General features: G+C 44.3%; 1 protein-coding gene across 4 annotated transcripts in view; it reads left to right on the top strand.

The window, feature by feature from the left end:
* The first annotated feature begins 352 nt into the window (after positions 1-352).
* HPCAL1 (hippocalcin like 1) overlaps positions 353-9,009 on the top strand; it is a 121,051-nt gene continuing 112,394 nt past the window's right edge. For 2 of the 4 annotated variants that reach the window (XM_075063683.1, XM_032778170.2), the window contains exon 1: positions 356-739. The gene's annotated coding sequence lies outside the window, so the exon portion shown is untranslated. Of the gene's footprint in view, positions 740-9,009 lie in introns of all 4 variants that reach the window. The other 2 variants (XR_012655480.1, XM_032778168.2) reach the window with 2 other exon arrangements.

Here is a 9,009-nt window from a genome sequence, read left to right as displayed (position 1 = left end):
TCCTACGGCTGTTTCGGTTCCGCAGCTGGTAGGCCAGAGCTTTGAGAAGGGGTTGGGGTGCAAGCACTTGGGCTGAAGACTCAGCGCTGCTCGGGCCGGGCTCCTAGCGCCCGGGGGCAGCTCTGTGCCCGCTACTTTCCAGGACTTCTTGGTACTTCCTGCCCTCCCAGGCACAGCGCGCTGGGGCGGGAAAGACCAACGGGTTCCTGCTGCAGGAGGCGCCGCCTGCTCCCCCGGCCGCCAGCGCCCCCCGCGGCTCCCCTGCAACGAGGGGCGGGTGCGCGGGGCGGGCCCGACGGCGCCTCCTCCCTGCCCGCCGTTGGTCCGCTCCCGGAGCCAATAGGCCGTCGCGCCTAGTGCGGGTTCGGGGGCAGAGCCCAGCGCGGAGTTTGCGCCGCGGCAGCGCGGGGCGCAGCATGGGGCAGTGTCAGTGACCGCGCGGAGAGCGCCGCTGCGGCCAACCCGCCTCTGCCAGGCCAGCGTCCCTCCTCCCGCGGCTGCAAAGTTCACTCTCCCCGCGGGTCCCAGGGCGGCTGCCGCTCCCTTCCCCTGCCAGGAGCCGGCGGCTCATTTCCTCTTTCGCTCCTCGCTCGCCTCTCGCTGATCGCAGCCCGAAGCGGAGCCGCCGCCGAGCAGCAGCAGCCCCAGCAGCGAGTGCTTCGCTTCGCGCCGGTCCGGCGAGGGAGCGTCCCACCCCGGCACCCGGAGCGCGGCGAGACCAGCCCAGCCCCAGGACCTGGTAAGGGCGGTGAGCGGTGGCTGTGCCTCCTTGGCGGGCTGCTAGGGGGACCCACCTTCGGCTTGATGCTTGTTTTCTCTTCTCCCACTGTGAGCCCCCCCGTTACCCTTTTGGGGGCGGGGGAGTTAATCGGCTCATCTCCTAGGCTTGGGAATAGGGGAAATGTAACCAGACTGCGGGCAGGGTTTTGCAACAGTTGAGCTCCCCTTTCATACGGCTGGCGATTTTCCACCAAGTTTGGGTTTTAAACCTCCAACTCAATGCAGTCTGTGCCAGCTATCAGTGGGGTACGTGCGTGCATCTTTTGGCCGTGTTCTCCCACCGGGGAAGCCGCTACAAGGTGGGGTGGGTGGGGTCTGTCCTCGTTTCCTCCCCGGTTCCAGCCAACAGAGTTACTCTCCTTCTCCTTTGGTCTGTGACCTTAGCAGTTCTGGGGACCCGTCTTTCCAGTAGCTTCCTAACAATGTTGTGGTGTTTTGTTAAGCCTAGTAGGTCATGATACATTTTGTTGAACTCACCGTGAATCATTCTTTCTCGCCAAAACCCTTCCTTATTAACTACGAAAGTCGTCTGCTCTTCAGCGTGTTTGTACAGATTTACTATTTAATTCCTCCACCAGTGCCTTTGGATTTCAGAGTTAAACCACTACTCTAACTGTGGGTGTGTAAAATGAGAAGTGCTGCTTTTTTCTCTGCCTGACTACAGGTAGGCACCTAGGTGTGTATGTATATATTTGTGTGTATGTGTTTGGGTATGTGGGCGTGCATGTGAATTGTGTAATTTAGCAGAAAAATATGATTATTAAAGTTATGCAGAGACCCCAGGGTTCACATTAATGGTGGTTAATCTTTTACCAGTCAGACTTACAAATGCATAAACATTATACTGTGTTTAAACAAACTATTTAAAAACGGAACTTCCTATTTGCCATACTCTTCTAGAGAATGTCCTCCCAGAAAGTCTGTATGGTCCTTTACTAGTGTCTTCAAGAGAGGCTCAGCAAAACAAAAGCCAAGCTGGCTGGTGAGAGAGACCCTAAATCTGAAGAGAGTTACCTTTTTACACTTTAGTGGGTTCTTTGCTGAAAAGGGTTTGTTGATTTACATTTGCATTAGAGTTGTCATTTGCTTAGTGATCTGTAGAAAGAGAGCATGAGTATTTGAGGTTATTATGAAATGTTGAGATTTACAAGAAATTGTATGTAAAATGGCACATTTATGTTTTTACCAAAGAATTTCCATACAAATAACCCTTTCCTGAGTGAAAGTAATGCAGTGTCTGAAATGGAACCTTTTTGTCTTCAAATTCTGTATATGCTCACTGTGGTGTTTAGTCACCACTAGCTTTTTTTTTTTTTTTTTTTAATTGAGTCTTTGTCACATCCAGGAATGTTTACAGATAAACTTTGTCATGAGATCATAGTATAATGTATCTAACTGCAAACAAAAACCTGTGACTATAATTCTTGTAATAGGAAGAAAGGGGGATGGAGATTGAGAATGCACTCTCTCCTCTTCCTCGTCTCAATATTTTGGGTATTTTCCAGTGGCTCTGAGCCATTCATTGTAATTCTGCCTCAAAACCTCCTATCGCCTAAAATGCAGCTCTAGCAAGACCATGGAGAGTTTCAGTAAACCGTTATCATGATAATACTGTCTTGCATACTCATGCCAGTACTGCTTCAGTGCTTCCTGCTGTCATTGGCAAGTAAAGCCATGGGAACAATTAATCTGCTATGACTTTGAAGTACCCTGCCCACTCTCCTTTGGGAACAGCTTTGACCATCTGAAGCTGAGTAGAACCACAAGCATATTGCTGTGACTTCTGAGGCCTTGGCTACACTGGCGCTTTACAGTGCTGCAACTTTCTCGCTCGGGGTGTGAAAAAACACACCCCTAAGTGCAGCAAGTTACAGTGCTGCAAAGCACCAGTGTAAACAGTGCCCCAGCGCTGGGAGAGCTCTCTCCCAGCACTGGCGCCGCGACCACACTTGCACTTCAAAGAGCTGCTGCGGGAGCGCTCCCGTGGCAGCGCTTTGGAGTTTCGAGTGTAGCCAATGTTCTCTTTCTTACAGTAGGGTCCTTGGAGCATGCAAACAACTGAATGTTAGAGATTTTCTAATTCAGGGGTTCTCAAACTTTGGGTCGAGATCCCAAAGTGGGTTGCAAGGCCTTTTTAATGAGGTTTCCAGAGCTTGTGTTAGACTTGCTGTGGCCCGGGGCTGAGGGCAAAGCCCAAACCGCACCACCTGGGGCCGAAGTCAAAGCCAGAGGGCTTCAGCTCTGGGTGTCAGAGCTCGGGTTATACACCCCTGCACCTGGGTCTGAAGCCCTTGGACTTTGGCTTTGGCTCTCACAGCCTGGGGCTTGGATCCCTGCCCTGAGCTGGTGGGGCTGGGGTGGACTCAAACATTGGTCCCCTCTCCTTGGGTCATATAGTAATTTTATTTTTATTTTTTTTTTTTGTCAGAAAGGGCCGTTGTGCCTCTAGTGAGACATGAGGAAACCTCTGATCATCCTAACAGCTCTTTCCTTGTGGTAGACTGCTGGGTACTATTGTTCTGAATTAATAATTACTTTGTGGTCCAAATGATATTAAAGTTGGGGTATGACTTTTTTTTTGGTTTTTGTTTGTTTTTCCTGGAGGGCTACATGAGCCACTGGTTAGAAGTGGTAACATTTCAAAAAAAAAAAAGATAATGTATCTGTTGTTTGGACTTGAGTGGGGCAGAAATGCTAGTAATTCAAGCTTAACTTTCTGGGTTGTAGATTTTTCTTAATGTTATGGTGATGAGTGGTGCATTGGATATACAGCCTACGTATGTGTGCGCGCAAGTGCAGAATATGCTGATGTTGCTTTTCTGAGTATCTGTTAATCGTTTCTTAAAACCTGACTTTAGGTCAGATTCAACAACTAAAAGTCTGTCTTCCCTTGACTGCAAGAGAAACCAATTTTAAAAACTATATTCAGCCCTCAGTTTCTAGTATTAAAATGTTTTGATCTAGCATCAGTTCCTCTTGGCCATAGTCTACATCAGAAAACGTATACTGAAATTGGGGTGCACTGAGAAGAACTGGAACTTAACTCATGTTAAGTAAACTATCTCTTGCCAACAGAAATTAATCTCCAGATCATGTTGACTGTATTAATGAAGTAACATGCTGCATCAGATGTCTGTGCAATAGGTTGACTGTAGGATTTCAGTTTGCAGAGCTGTTAATTTTAACCGTAATGAGTGCAAAATGTTTTAAATGTCTGAAATTCCAAATGCTACAATAACATGCTGCCATTCTGAAGTTGAACAAATGTATACGCTTATTTTATCTTCACTTTGGCAGTCTATTGCTGAACAAAAGCTCTCTCAAGCTTGTGGTGGTGTGATAACCCTCTAAACCAAGACATTGAGTCCCCCAGCCAATATGTCTTCTGCCTGTTGTCATGTTCTGCTTTGCAGTATAATAGCAAAGTATCTGTGTACTCTTAAACAGAATATTGAAGTCAAATATCTGCCTGCTTCCCGAATTTACAGCTGAAAGAATACATGGTGAAATGATTCTTTTGGAAATCTTGTGTGTCTCTCAAAGTTTGGTATTTTATTATTTTTTAACCAGGAGATCTGTTGGTTCAAATATACAATAAAAAGTGCATTCTTTGTGCTTGAGTACTTCAGTGGTACTATAAGGTACAAGTCTGAGGCTGAATCGATTTAACAATCTGAGATGTACTGTAATTCCCCTGGAGTGCACTGGCTGAGATATGTAATTGCTATTAAAAAGTATTATTTATAACTCGTAAGGTGACTAGTAAGACCTATGTGTTTGTTTTTTTTTTTAGGCATCTGAATTATCAACGTGGAAGAAACCACAAATGTTACTGTGTGACTCCATCTATTCTAATGTATGCAGCTCTTCCTTGTCCTTTTTGTGTCTGATCCTTTCGTGATTAAGCAGGAACCAAGTGGTTCAGTGAATTCTTACTAGTTCACATTAGCCAAAGTGTGCTTTGCTCTGAATCAGAGATGCTTCCTGCAGGAAGCATTCCAGATGAAAACTGATAGACTCTCCTCTTATGGCCCCCCCTCCCTCAGTATTTTTGGATGATCAAACTACCTGAGAGAGTCTGCTTGAAAACTAGTCAACTCAAAAACATGAAGTAAATGTTGCCTCTACTACACTTGCCTTTGAGGCCCTCTGCAGGTTTTACCATAGCATTTTTAAAAAGAGGATTTTCTTTCCCCTGTTGCAGCATACTTGTACAGACAGCTGAGCAGATTGATTGCCCTGGTGTAGTCATACAACTGAATGGGCATGCAGTAAACAAACCTGGAAAAATAATTTTCTCTAATATTTCAGTGATAGTAATATGGACATCTTCAGAAAGAAGACTTTCAAATTGATGGCATCCCTTTTAAGTATCCAATAATGTTGTTAGAAAACCATTTAGATGGTGCGGCGTAGACATATGGAGACTTTGTGAGGGAGGTTGAATATTAGAAGTATGAAGTGAGCTTGACAGTGTGAGATGACCTGACAAGTTTGCCATCTTTAAGGGCTAAAGGTCAAGCAGTTGGTTGAGGAGTCAGGTTGTGATTTTTGTTGTTTTGGAGACTGTTTCTGGTGTAACAAATTAACTAGTATACTGATTGTCTTGTAAAGGTGTGTGTTTGTTTTCCTTTCCCAGACACGAGCATGTGGATGTATGCAATCTACCACCCGAAAAGAAGCCAGGAACACTTATTATGAAATGTCCTGATGTGTGTGTGTAGTTTTAGTGATTAAGTTGTAGGCTGTTGTAATTTATGGAAAACACAAACATTACTCTTGACAGAGATTGATGTAGGTCAGGCTTCAGTTAAGGAAATGTATCGTATTGTTGGCTGAAAGTTGGCAAGTGTCTTGTGCTAAGTCATATAGAACTGGCTGTGGCGTGGGTGGCGGGGAGGGAAAAAGAATGCCTTCTGGGGGCCCAAAGCCAAGTCTGTGTGGGTGTATTGTGAGCCTTTCTTTCCATGTTTTTTAATTCTCCTGAACACTGAGCAGACGAGCACATCAGTACAGAATGGACGCCTTTGTTGCTCTGTACTTTCAAGAGTTTTTTCAGTTCTGTAAAGTGTATTGTGAATGGAATTCCTCTGTTCTTGACTCTTCACCCATTGTGTAGGGGAGGAAAGCTTGTGGTTGTACTGCCGACAGTCTGATCCTAGTTTGGAGGGTGTCGCTTGCTTTCTCTTATTTTGATTGGGTGTTCAGCAGTAAATAATCTTTCCCAAAACTTACCGCATTGCATTCCTTAGAACAAAGGTCGTTTGGTGGTGGCAAAATGATCTGTTTTTAAAAAAGTAGAGCATGAGTTATGAAACTTGAGTGTTTGGTAAGTTTTTATGTGAGTTTATAACCACTAGCACTTGATTTTTCACACACTTAATTATTCAACTATTTAATTAAGGAAAATAGCAATATCTGTGAAGCATATCAGATTATATTGCAAACCCTTGTTGTTGTCTTTTCACTGAAAGAGAGCAGTTCCTTAGCAGCAGTGAACTTTGGTGTGAATTAGAAGGTGGAGAGGAAAGAGGAGAGGCGAGATAAGCATGGAATTAGGATTAATAGATAGTAGCAAGCAAGTAGTGATTAGACACCACTTGTTTCTTTTCCTTTTGGGTTGGGATTTATTACACTCAGAGTTTTATGTATGTCCCTTTTCTGCAGGAGGATTCTAAGGGCTTTCTTAGAAACTAATGACCTCGGGCAATAGGTAGCACAGAAAGTACTCAGATTTAACTTTTGTCTTCCTTTCCTCCCCATCCCCCAGTATACCATAACATAAAATGAGTGTTTCAATGCAGATATTTTCTAAATTGCTGCCTTGTGATTAATCTCTGTAATACAGTCAGAACTTTTTAAGTGAACATTTTAACATGTGCCAGTACTAAGGATGCTGATGTTTCCTTCCAGGATGTTGTTTTTACTGGTGCCACTGGCCAGTCAAGCACAGCAAGTATGAGTAAATGGTTCAGCTTTTCACTGACGAGACCTTACAATCTCTCTGCAGACACCAAAAGGTCTTGGTCCATACTGCAGGGATTATAGTGGCATAGCTGTTTTTTGATTGACCTGTTTGTGTCTAGCCCAAGGATTAGGCTGGCATAGCTTTGGCACTTACATCCCTGAGCAGTGTAACTATGTTGACCTATCATTTAAGTGTAGACCAGGCCTAATTCTCCTTTGACTTACATAGGTGTAAATTGCGAGTAACTCCACTGAAGTCAATTAAGGGCTTGTCTGCACTACAGCCGGGATTGATGGGATTGACTCTGCAGCAATTGATCCACAGGAGGTCAATTTAGTGGGTCTCATGAAGCCGCTAAATCAACCACCGACCGCTCGGACTTTGACTCTGGTACTCCACCAGATCGAGAAGAGGAAGGGGAGTCGATGGGAGAGCATCTCCCGTTGACACAGCATAGTGTAGACCCTGCGGTAAGTAGGTCTAAGCTACATCGATTTGAGTTATGCTATTCACGTAACTCAAATTGTGTAGCTTAAATTGACTTTCCTCTTTAGTGTACACAAGGCCTAAGATACACTTGTGCAGTTGAGAGGAGTATTATGTGTAAGGTTTTTTTGTTTTGTTTTGTTTTTAATTTAAAACATCTGGATTGCCTTTAGGAAATTGGCGTCCAGTGAAATGCTTGGTAGCTGGATTTTTGTTGGTTTTTTTTTTGTTGTTTTTTGTTTTTTTTCCCCAGGAGATTAGGGAGGTTTTTTTTTTTTTCTTTTCCCCCCCCAGGATGCTGAAAAACTAAATAGACTGCAAGAGTTTCACCTCTGTTTCCCTCTTCTCCTCCCTTCCCTCCCCAACACAAAAGCATGAAGAATCCTCTTAACCACAATGTCAAATACTTGTTAGAAGCAACAGCTTCTAGATAAAGCAAGTCCCAGGCTGGTTAGTGTTTTTCAAATATGTGTAGAATATTGTTTGAGTCTAATCCTGTTTCATTCCGAGCTGATGGGCCCAAAAGAGAATAGGAAAAAGTCTTTAGAGCTACCTGTTGACGTTACTATGATGCAAGAAGACTTCTAATTCACATCACTTTTTGTTTTCTGCACTCAGACCTGATCTCTGATGCATTGTAAGTGAGAGAAAATAGCACTTATTCTGGAGAATGTTGGTTTATGTTACAGTATTGTAAATTTCAGCCTTTCATAGAGATCAGTCATAATTTCTAAGGGACATTTTTCCTCTGACAATACACAGAATGAGAGCAGACTGTTCTTACCATATTAAAGAAAAGTACATAATTTAGACTCCTTTCCATTAGGATATAACCTACACTTTACTTTCCCAGTGCTGCAAATTCTCCTTAAATAAGACCCTGATTCTGCAGTCTGATCCGTACAGGCAGATCCCCTGTGCTTCTGCGGAGCCTGGTTGACTTCAGTGGGACTGTTCATAGAAGTAAGGGTCTGCCTTCATAGATCAGATTGCACAATCCACTCATTGCTATTCACAGAGCGAACTTCATTGCAGAGCTCTGCCTCTGGCCTGGTCTACACTACGCTGTTAAAACCGATTTTAACAGCGTTAAATCGATTTAACGCTGCACCCGTCCACACTACACTGCTCTTTATATCGATTTAAAGGGCTCTTTAAGTCGATTTCTGTACTCCTACAAAACGAGAGGAGTAATGCTAAAATCGATATTACTATATCGGAATAGTGTTAGTGTGGACGGAAATCGACATTATTGGCCTCATTATTTTACAGTAGCTACCCACAGTGCACTGCTCCAGAAATCGATGCTAGTCTCGGACCGTGGACGCACACCACCAAATTAATGTGCCTAATGTGGACGCGCACAATCGACTTTATAATATCTGTTTTATAAGATCGGTTTAAGCTAATTCGAATTTATCCGTAGTGTAGACGTAGCCTCAGTTACTGAAAACAGATTCCTCACTTTCTCCTTCTCACTGAGCAGCTGTGAGAGGGAGTCTGCTTGGAAGCAGATTGGCTGGGACTGAGGCCTGGCAAGGTAGAAATGATGCTTGTTGGTCAAGGGAATGCTCGAAAAGAGCAGGCTGAAGGAGTGCCTGCACAAGTCACTGAGGGTATAAATCCACCTTTTTGTCAATGTGGTTTTGTCTCCTGGGAGTTTTATTGCATCCATGCTCTTCCTGCCCTCCAGCAGCAGTGGCTGCAACTGTTCCTCATTGGTTGACTTTCATCTGTGCCTTTGTTCCCTCCACGCGGGGCCAGTATGGCATGTT

Source organism: Chelonoidis abingdonii, chromosome 3 (assembly GCF_003597395.2).
Source record: "Chelonoidis abingdonii isolate Lonesome George chromosome 3, CheloAbing_2.0, whole genome shotgun sequence".
Taxonomy (NCBI): domain Eukaryota; kingdom Metazoa; phylum Chordata; order Testudines; family Testudinidae; genus Chelonoidis; species Chelonoidis abingdonii.
The sequence above is the reverse complement of the archived record's forward strand: the minus strand, read 5'-3'. Positions and strand labels throughout refer to the sequence as shown.